A 15,884-nucleotide genomic window follows, 5' to 3' on the forward strand; every position below is an offset into this window, starting at 1 on the left:
GAAACCACTACTGTGAAGTCAACAAATACACATGTAGGGATGATGCTGCATGTGGTTATGTTTCACATATGCACATGCAACAACAACTAGAATGGTTAGTTTAGGTGATAAAGTCACCTATCGTTAGGATAAGGGGAAGGTGCCAGAATGTGCATTTGTTAACGTAACACTGTTGGTTGTTATGTGCTCCTGTTGTCTAAACATTACAATGTTCAGCATCATCTCACCATGTGCTTGTGTTGAGCGGCATCCCTGAACGTCAGCAGCAGACACAGAGGGATACGTAGAGTGTAATATTTAGATAGAAGTCTTCTGCGAAGTGGCAACATGTGACGACTTGGGATGAGAACATGTTGGCCTAGCTTAACTTGGTTAAGGAGCTAGGAATTCAAATCCATGAGATGACACTTTGAAGCTTACAAAATATGACTCTTGTCAACGATTATCGAGATTCCTGCAACAACCTCAGAAAAAAACTGTATTGAAAATCTCATGCGTCACATCTAACTTCGTCATTTTTGGACAAAAAAGCAAATCATACATGTCCCAAAAAATGATGCTTACCGCCACTCAGTGAATCTGAGAAAAGTACACTTATTTCAACCTCTGATTTCATACTGTCGCTGTGGGCCAATCAGTGTCATTTACAACATGCTGGAACAGAGTGATGCTATACATCATTTCCCCAAGTTTCATCCAAGTCTAATTATCTGTAGGAGCTTTTACATGATGGATGGAGGCACAAATGAACATATGTAACAGATGTATAGACTATTTGTATTTGTGTGTTTTCACTGTGAGGGGAAAAAGGACCAATGACAGTTTACTCACATGCTTTTAGTCTATCTCTCTATCTAAAGGTTCTCCCCTGAATGGATGTGATTAACACTGAAAGTGCAAAGTTTTCGGGTGCTGTTGCTCTCAATGAGTCCTGTCCTCTTGACCTCTCTGAACGAGGGCTTTCTTCTCTGTCACTTTTTATCTCCACATCAGTCTGTGAGAAATAAATTGCCCTGCTGCAGTGTTGTGCTTCCTCCAGGAGCTTGCTTTCATCTTTGTTCCCTCTTTGGTAGAAAGTGGGTGCATGTGTTTTTTAGATGGAACCAGGCAGACAGAGTTGCAAAAGTGTGTTTGCATAAAACAAACAGCATATTTTGTATCTTGGAAACTTCTCACGCTGTCATTGTGTGTGTTTATTTTTGTCAGCGAAAAGTGAGAGTTCATACAAGAGATCTTTTTGGTTTCCTCTCTGACTTCATCCAGTGTGTGCGTGCATGTGTGTGAGTGTGAGGGTCAGTGCTGCAGGTCACAAGGCTGCACAGACACAGTATAGCCAACTGTTGTTGGTAAAGTGCATTTCTCACATTAGAGAAATGAAAGGGCCTCCTGTTGGATGGAGGTGGGGGCAGATGTTGAGAGGTTCCCAGAGGGCAGAGAGGATTAGCAGGTTAGGGAACATGCACTCTCCCTGCTGTCTGCTGCCCCTGCCATCTTTAGTTTAATGCAGTATTTTGGCTCCTGACAGAAAGTCATGCCCAGTTCTGACCTATCAGCCCCATCGTGGGACCCTGAAGTAAGGTTACTTGAGTGCTACAGGGACGATGCTGTTCTTTTGTAGGCTAACAGGAATGTTAGCATAGCCCTGGTTTCCTTGTTATTGAACCTCCGGGATTTTTTTCCATTAGATTCTGTAATATTGCACAAAATAAGCTTTTTGGCAAACAAAAATGTATGATGCATGTTATGTTCAAGATTATCTTCACAAATGAACACCACTCTTCTGATTTTTATTGCCTAAATGCAATCACCAGAAGTAAAAAGCTAAAGTTAGGCAAGAAACAAACTACACTAAGGTCGCATGGCTTAAAGCTGTGTTCAGCCTGATGATCATAGAGACAAATAATACCTGCAGTGGACCAAAATGACACCTATTCATTCCTATGGAGTTGTTCGTCAGGTGCATATAGTGATAAAGTATTCTGGCTTCTGCCTTTACTTTCGTGGTATGCATCCCACTGAATATGCACAGTAGTGTTTCTCCCGTGAGTTCCCGCCCGCCTCATAGACTTTAAGTTGTGATGACGTCACACATTTTTAAATTGTTTACTCAACCCTGAGAAAAGTGTTACAAAAATTAAAAGTCACCAACGCAAAATGAAACAGGATATTTAAGCTTCACTTATGCATAGCAAGGGTAAGTGGGAACGCATTGTCCATCTTTATATACAGTCTATGGTAATGACACTCTATACTCCTGTTTAGCCTGTTAGCAACATTTTTTAAGACATGTAAAGCTTCTGAATTCAAGAGTGGGGTATTTACTGATGTCTTTATGTCACAGAACAAAGGCCTGTTCAAGGCGGGAATATCGTGCTATTCTGCCTCACCATTCTATGTTAGTGTGGCAGCACAGACAGCTGTGAGTTGTCATGCCTAATTGGCAATGGCACAGCCAACCACCGGAGGCGCCCTCACCCATAAGAGGGGTGATCCCTCCCTGCCAGCTCTCTCTTTCGCTGTTCCTGACGGGTGACGTCATTTCCGCACCGGACGTTTTGCTTTGGACAGGTAACGCGGCTTGTCTGCTCACCTGCTGCTTTTCACGTAGCATGGAGCTAATGATTGTGTGTTGTGCTGCAGAGTGGCCGACTTGGTGCTTCCCAGGCTCGTGTGTGTGTCACCTGAATGGCCTGCTGTGGTGAGTGTCTCCCTCTCTGCCTGTTACACGGTTACTGGTCATTACCGCGGCTAACTTTAGCCTGATTGTAGGTGGACGCTGGTAGCTGCGCGGTACCCTCTCTCTCTTCTTTTGGTGTGCGTGTGTCATAGTGGTCGATCTGCTAACTGGTAGGTAGCTTCCTGCATTCCTTGCCTTTCTTATGCACATGTAAACTTAGTGATGATAAATTTATCGGGTCCTCAGATCCCTATCCCTCAGCTAATGGTGCGTGAGTGACGTCTGCTGCTAGTGCGTGAGTGACGTCAGCACCGGCGGACCGGGTTTGCAGCTTGAACTAAAGTGACGTATAGCCACCAGCTACGGGGGACCGCTGCTGCTTTGTCTCTGTTTTATTTTGTTTTCTGCGTTGCTTTGTTTCCGTTTTCTTTTGTTTTGTCTTCTCTGTTTGCGCCAAGGTTTTAATCTCCATCATTTTAACAATTTTAATGCAGTGATTGAATAGCGGGGTTAGCTCCCTCCCCACATTTGTTTATTTCTTGTTCTCATTACTTACTTAGTTTCTCTGCCTGCTGGCCTAATTTGTTAATTTCTTGGGTTTTGACATTTTGGTTGGGCAGAGGGTTATTCTTTCAGTATTTGTCTTTATTTCTTTCGTTTGTGGTTGGTAGTTTGTGTTGTTTAGTTTCTGATTTGTATAATTTTTGGATATTTGTTTGTTGAATTTTGTTGCGACCCCACTAATTTCCTTTTGTTTTCCCTTTAGTTGCTGAGGTCCGGTGGTGGTGGTGGTGACCTGGTGGCGGGGTTTCCCCCCCTTTCTCGTGTGCCATGCTCCCTTGGGTTTTGGGTATCCTCACAGAGTGTGTGCTGTGTGTGACCGTCACGTGTGTGTTTGGGTGTTTATATGTTTGATTGGGGACCCTCCGCATCAGTCGGTAGTCCACGCACCCCGGTAAGCCTCAGCTTTAAATTAGTCCCCCCTGATTTGTCCCTGTGTGAGTGGTGTTTTAGCATTTTAAATTGACTGTTAAAATAAAGAGCATGCTTGTTTGTACAGAAACGTGTCTCCTGCCTTGAGTGAAACGAACTGCGTGCCTTAACGGTGAATTTGGATGAAACCTATTTCCTGGGGTGAAACTCCCCAGGTGGCGTTGTCGGTTTAGTGTATCATCTGACCAAAAACTCTTATACCTCATCACCCCCTCTCACCACATTAGGTATGGTCTCGGAATAGGGGGGACAGAGTTTTCTCACCTTTAAGCTGGCACGAGAGGTAGTAAATTGTGTCTGTATAAAAGGGACAGCTAGAAGGATGGGATAATGGGCTGGATGAAAATGGACCTTTGTCCAGTACCCAAAACACATTGTTATGCTTTAAGTCTCTATTCCTCCATATTACAACAGCACTACAGTGACTGAGCATTGCCATAATGCAGGTGGCCTACACTCAACACTGTGCCTGAACAATGCAACCACTGTAGACACAGATGGTGCAGTGAATACACCACACACCATGACTGAAGACAGTTGGCGGAGTGTACTTTGCAGTCATGCAGATAACAGCTATTTACGGAAAAACCTGGTATTATATAGTGGGGGGAACTTTAAACAAAATTGAAGTCATTGAAAGACAATGGGACAGTCCTGACTCCATCCCCCATCACACCTCTGACCAGCCTCAACCCTCCACCTGCACCTCCCCCATCTCAGCAGGAGCTTCACCACAGCTGCCCACCTCAGAAGCTCCCAACTCATCCTCCCCCTCCCCCCCAGTGACACCTTTCTCCATCCAGGAGAAGGATGTCAACAGACTGTTCAAGAGGCAGAACCCCCGCAAAGCAAGTGGGCCGGACTCTGTCTCTCCAGCCACCCTGAAGCACTGTGCTGATCAGCTGTCTCCAGTGTTCACAGACATTTTCAACACCTCACTGGAGACATGCCACGTACCGGCCTGCTTCAAGGCCTCCACAATCATCCTTGTTCCCAAGAAGCTGAGGACAACAGGACTCAATGACTACAGACCCGTCGCCTTGACCTCTGTGGTTATGAAGTCATTTGAGCGCCTCATGCTTCCACACATCAAAGACATTACTGACTCACACCTGGACCCCCTACAGTTTGCCTACAGAGCCAACAGGTCTGTAGATGATGCAGTTAACCTGGCCTTGCATTTCATCCTCCAGCACCTGGACTCCCCAGGATCCTATGCCAGGATCCTGTTTGTGGATTTCAGCTCTGCCTTCAACACAATCATCCCAGCTCTCCTGCAGGACAAGCTCTCCCAGCTGAACGTGCCAGACTCCACTTGCAGGTGGATCACAGACTTCCTGTCTGACAGGAGGCAGCATGTAAAGCTGGGAAAACACATCTCTGACTCCCGGACTATCAGCACTGGATCACCTCAGGGCTGTGTTCTTTCCCCTCTGCTATTCTCCCTGTACACCAACAGCTGCACCTCCAGTCACCAGTCTGTCAAGCTCCTGAAGTTCGCGGACGACACGACCCTCATTGGGCTCATCTCTGATGGAGATGAGTCCGCCTACAGGAGGGAGACAGACCATCTGGTGTCCTGGTGCAGCTTGAACAATCTGGAGCTCAACGCTCTAAAGACAGTGGAGATGATAGTAGACTTCAGAAGGAACACAGCCCCTCTCACCCCCATCACCCTGAGAGACTCTCCAGTGGTCACGGTGGAGTCCTTCTGCTTCCTGGGCACCATCATCACCCAGGACCTCAAGTGGGAGCTGAACATCAGCTCTCTGACCAAAAAAGCCCAACAGAGGATGTACTTCCTGCGGCAGCTGAGGAAGTTCAACCTGCCAGTGAAGATGATGGTGCACTTCTACACCTCCATCATCGAGTCCATCCTCACCTCCTCCATCACCATCTGGTACGCTGCAGCTACTGCCAAGGACAAGCGCAGGCTGCAGCGTATCATCCGCTCTGCTGAAAAGGTCATCGGCTGCAGCCTGCCCTCCCTCCAGGACCTGTACACCTCCAGGACTCTGAGGCGTGCAGGTAAGATTGTGGCCGATCCCTCCCACCCTGGACACAAACTCTTTCAATCACTCCCCTCTGGCAGGAGGCTTCGGTCCATCAAGACCAGAACCTCACGCTACAAGAACAGTTTCTTCCCGTCTGCCACCGGCCTCATAAACAAGGCCCAGGTCCCCCACTGACGCACGCTCCTCATAGACTGTACGTTACATTAACGTGTTCATTAATGCACATCACCGGCACTGCTGCTGGTCATGCGGCACATCCACACCATAAAATTGCTCTCAAACCTGTATAAATGTGAATTTCAATGTAAATATCAATATATATCTTGCACTCCAACCATTCTTGTATATAACTTTAATTCCATGGTTCTGTTTCTTGCACTGTTACACTGTTACTTGTGTTACTTGTTTTGTTTTGCACTGTAAGACTCGTACTTTTTATATTTTATATTTTATATTTTATATTTGTATCTTCTATTTTATCTGTTTTCTTTTTCTATATTTATGTTGCACCAACCCACCAGAACAAATTCCTCGTATTGTGTTAACTATACCTGGCAATAAATCTTTTTCTGATTCTGATTCTGATTCTGGTGGTGTTTCCACCAAAGAACTCAATGACCACAGCTATTGTGTCAAGATAATTATCATATTCTCAAAGAATAGGTTGTATGAAATCCTACAGAAATGGAAGCACAACAATTCATGTGATATCAAACAAATTAGCGTCCCACGAATAACATCTTTAACCTGCATGTAGCAGAAACTACAAGTACCATCTTCAAATGAAGATATTGTGTTGGAGAGCCACACATCTGTTTATTACAGAATTTGCAAGTAAAAATCAGTCATGTGTAAAGGTATAGAGCAGAATATTCTTCATTAGCCTTCATAAATTACTTAAAAAAGTGTTTACCTTGCCAATATTTGATATCATTTTTCAGCATATCACCACTTATATGACCTGACTATTATTTTTTCACTTTGGCGCACTGTATCAGCATAATGGACCCCAAAACACACAAAAAACATAAAATCGGATTTTGAAAATAATGTGTTTTTTTACTGTAAAAAACAAAAACATGCTCTTGTAAGGCCTTGTAAGAGATCCCCAAATAGCACAAAAGTAACATAAAAAATCACACAGTAGTATACAGTTATATAAAACTGTATACTACTATTTACAATAGGTGCAGATGGCCGAAGACTTTTTTTTTTTAACTATGCCACTGCTCAAAACAATTTCTGTCAAAAATTAGACAGAGGGCCACATCACAGGCCTTGAACTTCCAGGTGGTGAGGTTTTTTTTTTGTTGTCCACTTGCTGGCAGCATTGGCAGGTCCTGCGGCCTTGTCTGGCATCTGTTGGGACGGCAATTGCAACAGGAATGTGGTCAGTGCTCCTGTTGGTGGGAGCTCCTGTTCGGTCCACTCCACATTGCTGAGACACCAGTTCCTCCATGAAGTTCTTATGACTCATGTGCTGTACCTGCTGGGTGTGCTGATGTCACAGTGCAGGATGTAGGCATTTGTTGTTGCAATGTCAACAAAATGTAGAAACAGGGTACGATACCAGCAGGCAGTTTTGCGGTGAGTCGAGTAATATTGGATCAGCTGATCTGATCGGTCAACATTACCCATGTTTTTGTTGTAGGCAAGGACAGGAGTGGAGCAGGGATTTCCATCTCTATCCTTCACTCTGGACCGCCCCACCAGAAAATGCTGGATGGACTGTTGACAGCAGTGACACCTCCCGCGTATCCATCCACTTCACAAAAACCAGGGGACTCTCTCTGATCCACCTCACAGTGCCACGTGCAGATCCTCTGGTGAGTGCGTTTTCTGTTCCATGGGACATCCTGTCCTGTTGAAGTACAATAAGAAAAGATCCTTTATTGTGTATTGGTAATGTGTGTCCACCAGGGCTCCTGGTGTTCTACGGAGCATAAACCTGCTGATTTGCGAGGCAGCATCAGGGTCTTTTTCAGATTTCAAGGGCTCGGATGAGTGGTGTGGTGATCTTGACCTGCACAGAATGTGAAACAGCATGTGTAAGTAAGACTTTACAAGATTACAAACATATTTATTTGTCTATTTATCTATCTATTTATCCATTTATTTATTCATTTACTGACCAGCCTTACAAAGTTTACTAAGAGTTATAATACTGAGTTTTACACAAATCAACCTGCTCTGATGTGATCTGTTTTTCTCATCTCCCTCTCACACATCCACTCTGTGTGCTCACTCTTCGGACTGCAGATGTCCCTGGCTGCTCATCATCACTATCTCTGTACATGTATATGACAACATGTGTCAGTGGGACTTTACAATGTTCCAAATTTATTTATTTTTGTATTTATCTATTTATTTATCCATTCATGTATACATATATGTGTACATGTTGTGTGTACAGGTGGATCTCAACAAATTAGAATATTGTGAAAAGGTTCAATGTTTTCCATCATTTATTTAAGAAACTGAAAATGTAATGTAGTATCATTACATGTAAACTTCAATGTTTCAAGCATTTTTCTGTTTTAATTTTGATGATTATGGCCTACAGCTAGAAAAATGTGAAAAAATCATGTTTCAAAATATTAGAATATTACCTTGGATCATTCAAAAAATGATTTACAAAACTGAAATATCCAACTTCTGAAAGGCATGTTCATTTATACACTCAATACTTGGTCGGGGCTCCTTTACTACGAATTCCTGCATCAATGCGGCGTGGCATGGAGGCAATCAACCTGTGGCAATGTTCAGGTGTTATTGAAGCCCAGGATTTTTCAATAGCAGCCTTCAGCTGGTCTGTATTTTTGGGCTGGGTGTCTCTCATCTTTCTCTTACCCCAATACCCCATAGAAAATCTATGGGGTTTCAGGTCAGGCAAGTTGGCTGGCCAGTCAAGCACAGTTATATCATGGTCAGTAAACCATTTGGAAGTAGTTTTTGTACTGTGGGCAGGCACTAAGTCCTGCCGGAAAAGGACATCGGCATCTCCATAAAGCTTGTCAGCAGATGGAAGCATGAAGTGCTCTTAAATCTCTTGATAGACAGCTGCATTGACTTTGGACTTGATAAAACACAGTGGAACAACATGGCACCCCAAATCATCACCGACTGTGGAAACTTCATGCTGGACACCTGGATTCTGTGCCTCTCCACTCGTCCTCCACACTCTAAGACCTTCATTTTCAAATGAAATGCAAACTTTGGACCACTGAGCAACAGTCCAGTTCTTCTTCTCCTTGGCACAGATAAGACGCCTCTGATGTTTCTCTTGTTCAGGAGTGGCTTGACATTAAGAATGTAACTGTTGTAGCCCCTTTCCTGAAGACGTCTGCGTGTGGTGGCTCTTGATGCATCGACACCTGCCTCAGTCCACCCCCTGTGAAGCTCTCCCAAGTTCTTGAATCAACTTTCTTGACAATTTTCTCAAGCCTGCGGTCATCTCTGTTGCCTGTACACATTTTCCTACCACACTTTTCTCTTCCAGTCGACTTTACATTAATATGCTTTGATACGGCACTTTCCGAATAGCCAGCCTTTTCAGCTATGACCTTCTGGTGTCAATGATCGTCCTCTGGACAAGTGTCAAGTCAGCAGTCATCCCCATGATTGTGGTTGTGTATACTGAACTAGACTTAGAGATTGAAAAGTAATTTATTCAACCTTGAAATGAAATATTCTAGTATTCTGAAGCATGCTTTTCCACATTTTTCAAGCTGTAGGCCGTAATCATCACAATTAAAACAGAAAAATGCTTAAAACATATAAGTTTACATGTAATGAGTCTAGAGCAGGGGTTCTTAACCTTTTTGACCTTGAGGTCCCATTTTTTCAGTGCAAAGTGGCCCTGGGCCCATTAAATATTAACAGTGTATAGGTTTAACTGATTTCACTCTTTGTTTGATTTGTATTCATTAATAAACGAAATCCACTTACAGTTTAACAAGCTAACACCTTAATAAAGTTTAATAAATAATAAAATGTCATGATAAAATGTTATCTTTTTTATTTTTTTATTAATTTTTGCTGATAATTCATGAAACAAATCAAGCAAAAAAAATGTAAAGCCGCAAGTCAGGCTTATTAATAAAAAAAGGACCAATATTTAGATTTTATTTTTAACAAAAAAGGAGAGACTCAGAATAAAAATCAGTCGATCAGAAAATGGGTCCAAAATCCATGTGTCCCTCTCTGGGATCCTCAGAAAAGTATTGCTCAAATTTCTCTGCCAGTTGTGAGAGGTGCTGAGAGACTGAGTCACTGATATTCACCTGAGGGGAGATTTCCAAAATGTCAGACAAAAGTGGAAACATGTCTATCCTCTTTTCCTGGGCCCTCTTGGTCCACAAAGCAAGTTTCCTCCTGAAAGCTGGAACTTTGTCTGCAACAAAAATATGTTGCTGTTTCTTCCTTGAAGAGAGATGTTCAGCTGGTTCAGTAGTGAAAAAAATGTCACAGAGGTAGGCAAGTTTTGCTTCGAACTTTGTGTTGGCATACTAATGTGCACAAGGAGGGTTTTTTCTCAGTGAGAAAAGTGAAGACCTCATTCTTCAGTTCAAACAAACACCTGAGGACCAGTCCTCTTGACAGCCATCTCACTTCACTGTGATAGAGCAGCTGGACATGATCTGCTTCTATGTCCTCACAAAGCTTGGCAAAACATCTGGAGTTCAAAGCATTGTTTTTAATACAGTTGACGGTTTTCACTCTTACATCCATCACCTTGTGGAACTCTGATGACATCTTTTTTGCTGCAAGGCTTTCACAATGGAGAAAACAGTGTGTCCATTTAGCTTCTGGTGCATGATCGAGTATCTGTCTGATGACATCGTGATGCCTGCCAGTCATTGGCGCTGCATCGTCACTGCACACCCTGACACAGTTCTGCCAGTCCAGACCGTTCTCAGTGAAGTCGTTATCCATGCAGCAGAAACACTCCTGAGCCGTAGCTTGTGTTGGCAGCTCTCCGCAGAACAGTATGTCTGCGTGCTACTACTGTCCCAGCGGTAGCGAACAAAAACCAGCAGCAGTGCAGCATTCGTAACATCCGTGGACTCATCAAGTTGCAAAGAGAAAAATGGACTACTTTTTATTCTTTCATGAAGTTGATGTCCGACTATGTCCACAATACGGTGACTCACAGTGTCGTTCGAGAGTGGGATGGTCAGCAGCTTCTTTGCAGAGGCCCATGTCCACGACGGCAGGGAGAACCAACTCCTCCGCTATGGTGAAAGTTTTTATTACTCTGTGCCACAGGTTCGGCTACAAGGTAACTTGCAATGCACATTTAGAGTTGCCAGTTAGTGACACAATAGACTTTTTCCGCATTTGCAACCCATTTTCCTTTCTTTTGAAAAACTCCACTGGCTTTCCCACGAGTGTCGGGTGCTTGGTCTGTAGATGCCGCTGTAGTTTTGAGAGCTTTAATGCCTCGTTAGATAGCATCAAACCACACTCCGAAGCCGTACTTGATGAAGTCAGGATTGTACTTGCGTAAAATTGTAGTGTTTTTTTTTTTGGGGGGCTTTTCACAGCCTTCTAGGTGGTGCTTGCAACCCAAGTTTGGGAGACGGCCCTATGGTTAAGAATCACTGGTCTAGAGTATATTAAATTTAAATGATAATCTATTTTGGTGAGATACACCTGTATGTATTGCATGTATGTGTGTATTTACTTATTAATTTATTTATTTGTGCATCTCTGAGACACACGACAATGTGTCTCGGAGATGCATGAAACCATGTCAGCCCACAAACAGCCGGTAAAAAGAAGTTCACATTAGTGGAAGCATTTACTCGTTGTGTCCCATATGACAGGACAGCGACCCGCTGCAAATCTGCAGTCTTTCCCTACAATGTCAACGAGACTAGAGACCCCTGCCAGGCCTAATTTTAGCATTAACCCTCCCAATTTTCCCAGTACACCCCGTTTTTTTTCCTGCCATCTCCCAGTGTCCTCCCGACATCCCATCTCACCTGTATTTCTCCAGATTTAGAGCCCCCGACCATGCACGTAATCTCCATGGAGGACTGGAGGGTCACGTCCGCCTCAATATACATAAGAGGGACATTTGACACAACATCCAATAGCAGCTGGTTATAGAGTAAATACTGAAAATGGACAAAAATAGTTACTGTTTTATTTTTTTGAAACGTGCCTGAATACTGAATACTGTGCGCCAGGTGTGTGTGCGCATTTGGTTACTAAAGTGCAGCTCGTGCCGCACATTCCTATCTGAGCCAAAGTAACTGAGCCCAAGTGATTCATTTTACTACTTTCAAAGTCTGAAAAAAAGTGTGCCTTATAAAAACAAATGTCACACCTAGCTGACCACACAGCTGATCGATAGATCCATCAGAGCAGACTGAGAGCAGTGCAGTGACAGACCTCTCATCCAGCTGCTAAAATCAAAAGCAAAACCTGTTTTGAATCATTTCTTTGTCATTTGAGGTTTGTTTTAAAGAAGGGAAAAAAATCAGTCAGGTTTGGTGCGAAAAGGCACTCATGCTCCTTACATCATGTGGTTACCAGCAGCGTTACTACCTAATGCCGGGTTCTCAAGTGACACCGCCCATGCGTGTTGCATGTGGACACACCCTGTGCCATCCGGCTGTCTGCCAAGTATCATAAATACACCACTGATTCCGTCCGAGTGAGTTCTCATCTGACGCTATCCAGCCGCGTTCTAGTTAGATGCAGATGGTGGCTTTTGGCATCACAATCGTACACCAAAAGCATTGACATCGGAGGTATTTGACGATTTCCAAGTGAGAACGAGCTGGTGCATCAGTGGTCATTACTTTAATGCTTTTATCATTGCTTACGCTAAGTTGATCCATATGAATGGCAACAGTAAAAAAAATAAAAATAAATTAAAAAATAAATCTGCTTTCACCAGTAGAAGGATTGCAGTTATACTTTAATATGAAAGCTCCAAATCAATCACAGTTTGTTAAGTCTTTTAATAATGCTGTGATGTACAGTTTATTGACTGAGACTAAAAATTGAAATGCCGTCAATGCTGCCGTGAACTCAGGAGGCCTGTCTAGTCAGGTCCAGCCAGTCAGAAAACCCTGCAGCCAGCCAGCATCCTGCTACCTGTCCCCATGTGTCTGCCCTCTGAAAAGACTCAAATTAATAATTTAAAATCATCTCAATCTCATCAGGTCACCAGGTCATTTCCTTGTTCAGTGGGTGGAGGCTAATTGTGTGTGTCTGTGTGTGTGCTATTATCAACACAGATAAGATTACAGATTGGTGTGAAAGAGGAGAGAAAGCTGAGACAAAGAGAAGCCTCTGCTGTTCCTCTCCACTTACTGTCTGTCCCCAGGGTGAGGTCTGGCAGTCTGGGAGACTGAATGTGAGGCTGTCTGCGCAACAAAGGTATCACTTTCAGTCAGAGGTGGCCATCAACATGTCTGCTTAATGAGTTTGACATTGGCATGGACATTCTGAGAGGAAGCACTCACAGCAGAGCGGTTAAAGATGACAGCTCCTTCCGTGCTATCAGTCAAACAGCCCTGCATTGTTATACTGGAGACCTGCTGCAGGTATATGGCTGATTGTAATCTGTCTGCTCCTAAGGCACCATGGTTCCATGTGTCTCTACCTGAAATGCCAGATTTTTTTCTATCAACATGTCCTCCAAACTAGATGACATTATGGGTCATTTGTCATTGCTTTTGGAATCAACCAGTGTAATCAACCATTACTTAGTAGTAATGTGGGTAAGTGAGGGGATGCGATTAGTCAGCACTAAAGAAGTGTGACTCCTGCTATAATCTAGAGTTGTCTCATTCATGTGTGCTGTGTTCTCAGCTGGGTTGCTAACATTAGCTAGTGCAGAGGGGTTGAGTGTTGTGTTGCCTCAGTTTACACAGAGATAGAGTTGGGTACAGTGTACGTTTGAGCTGGTATTGGTAACAGAAATTTGAAAAAAAAAGTAATTTTTGAACAAGCTGGGGTGATATAATCTCGCTCTGGGGTTTCCACACATTTTCAAAACCTTTTCACAACTTTTCAAGGACCAATAATACAGTTTAATGACGATTCACAACATATACACAAACAGAACTATATAATACTCTTTACTCCAGATGTTAAAGCCTATAGGCAGTCCATGCTCGACTTTTAGCGCAGTTAAACAAAACCAAAGTGCAAATTACTGCGCCAAGTGACAATTAAATGGCCAGCAGTTTTATTTTATATCACACTGTCAGATTATTTTTCTAGCCCCTCTTGACTGCTTATTTGGACATACAAGATTCAAACTCTGTTCAAACATAATGCCAATTAGTTGTCACATGGAAGAGATGGAGAAACATGCACATTATGACAATAAAAAGTCAGATATTGCCCCATACTAGAGCTACGTTACGTCAAACAGCTACAGAAAATTAATTTATTGTTATAATTTATCATTATGATACATTACATGGAAGGTTATCCCTGGAAGATTTCTGTATCAATTACAAATTCTATGACTTCTCCAACATTTTAAGGATTATTGCATGACTTTTTAAGGCCTGGAAAAAGAGATTGTGTAATTCCATGACTTGTCCAGGTTTTCATGACTGTGGGAACCCTGGATCTAACTGTTGTGTATGTTAAAATTTGCATTTCCTAAAGCATTTTTGTCTGTGACATCAAAGTTAGTGAAAGAATAAGCACAACTGTGCATTTTATGTAGAAAAAAATATAACATTTCAAGATAATTGTTCATGCCATTATTTTGGAACCAAACAGTGTAGAAAAGCATTTAGACTGTCATTTCAAACTATACTGGGGATGCCAACTATTTTAGTGATAATTTTGAGATTTCCAGAACCCAAGGAAATGCATTTAGACCTAGGTCAAGGTTAAAAATGTAGTGGACTGCCTTGGCGTGGTCATTACATTTTTCCTCTGAGGAACTCCAGAGCTTAATGTCCCCTGGGCAAGTGGGGGACATGTCAAGAGACACTGTTTTACAACCCAAACATCCAACAGAGGGTTGTTAATCAACTTAACTGATACTCCATGTAGGCATCTGCAAACACATTCTGCTTCTAAGCCACAGAAAGTGTCAGCACTTGTATAAGTACTTGGCCCTTTCCATCACAAGATGCGTGGGAGATAGGCATTCTTGAGGCCACGTCCAGCATACCACAGGATGTAAGACATCTGAATGACCTCCTGGGGTCACTCAGGCACATGAAGCAACAATCATTCATTGCCCCCCTGCTGAGATGTCAAAAGGCAGAACATGTTGTAAATTCATTATAAATCCTTGTGTTGAGACTAACATCTGACAGAATCGCTTGGACCTAGGTTGTGAGTTAAAGTTTAACTTAATTCTCTAATCCTTCTCTTTGTAGGTAAGAGTTTGTCTATGTACTTTGATGAAGAAGTAGGACCAACTCCCATTCTTTTATCATTTAATTTGAATGATTTAGGTAAAAGCATGTTTTATTCCCTTTTTGTGATGGAGCCCTATTGCCATCTAAGTGACCTTAATTATCATTAATCTCTTAACCAACTTTATAGTTACATCTTGTTTTGCATTCATTGTATAATGTTAAAAAGTAATCCTATATCTAAGTAATCACCAAGTTTCTTAGGATCCATGGTACAATGTTATGTTATGTGTGGTCATTTAACAGAATTGAGCAAAAGATCTTCAAAGTCATGTGTTACGTTATAAATTGCCTTTAGGTCTCCTAACATGTATTTGAAGTTACTGTAATGAGACTATAGTGGTGATGAGATACGTGAATTTATACAACACGGGTTAGATCGCGTAATTCGTCATAAAGTTCAGACATAAATGTCTCCTACATTACATTAGGTCTTTTAGAAACTAATTCCAGATGTGCGATTGCTCGGTGCAAAAGTTCGCTAACTCCGCCTTCCATCCGCACCCCCAAATCAAAAGATAAAAACTGAGTGAGCTTCTCAAGCTCTCCTCTCTCTCAAGTTTTCGTGCTTCTCAAGTTTTCTTCTCCTTCTCTCAAGTTTTTCTTCAAGCCTCTTCAGGCTTCTTCTCGCTCCTTTTTACCGCGGCGCGTCTCATGCATCCGCACTCGCAACTTTTTCTTTTCTTCAATTTTATAAGCGGAGCCGCAACAGCTCACCAGAGCTTTGCTGAACTTTACTTTTGAAGCCATTTTCTTTTAAATCTCTTTGATGCTTTTCTTTATACCAGTTTT

This window comes from Plectropomus leopardus, chromosome 14 (assembly GCF_026936395.1).
Source record: "Plectropomus leopardus strain MGB_pleo_1.0 chromosome 14, ASM2693639v1, whole genome shotgun sequence".
NCBI classification, from domain to species: Eukaryota; Metazoa; Chordata; class Actinopteri; order Perciformes; family Serranidae; genus Plectropomus; species Plectropomus leopardus.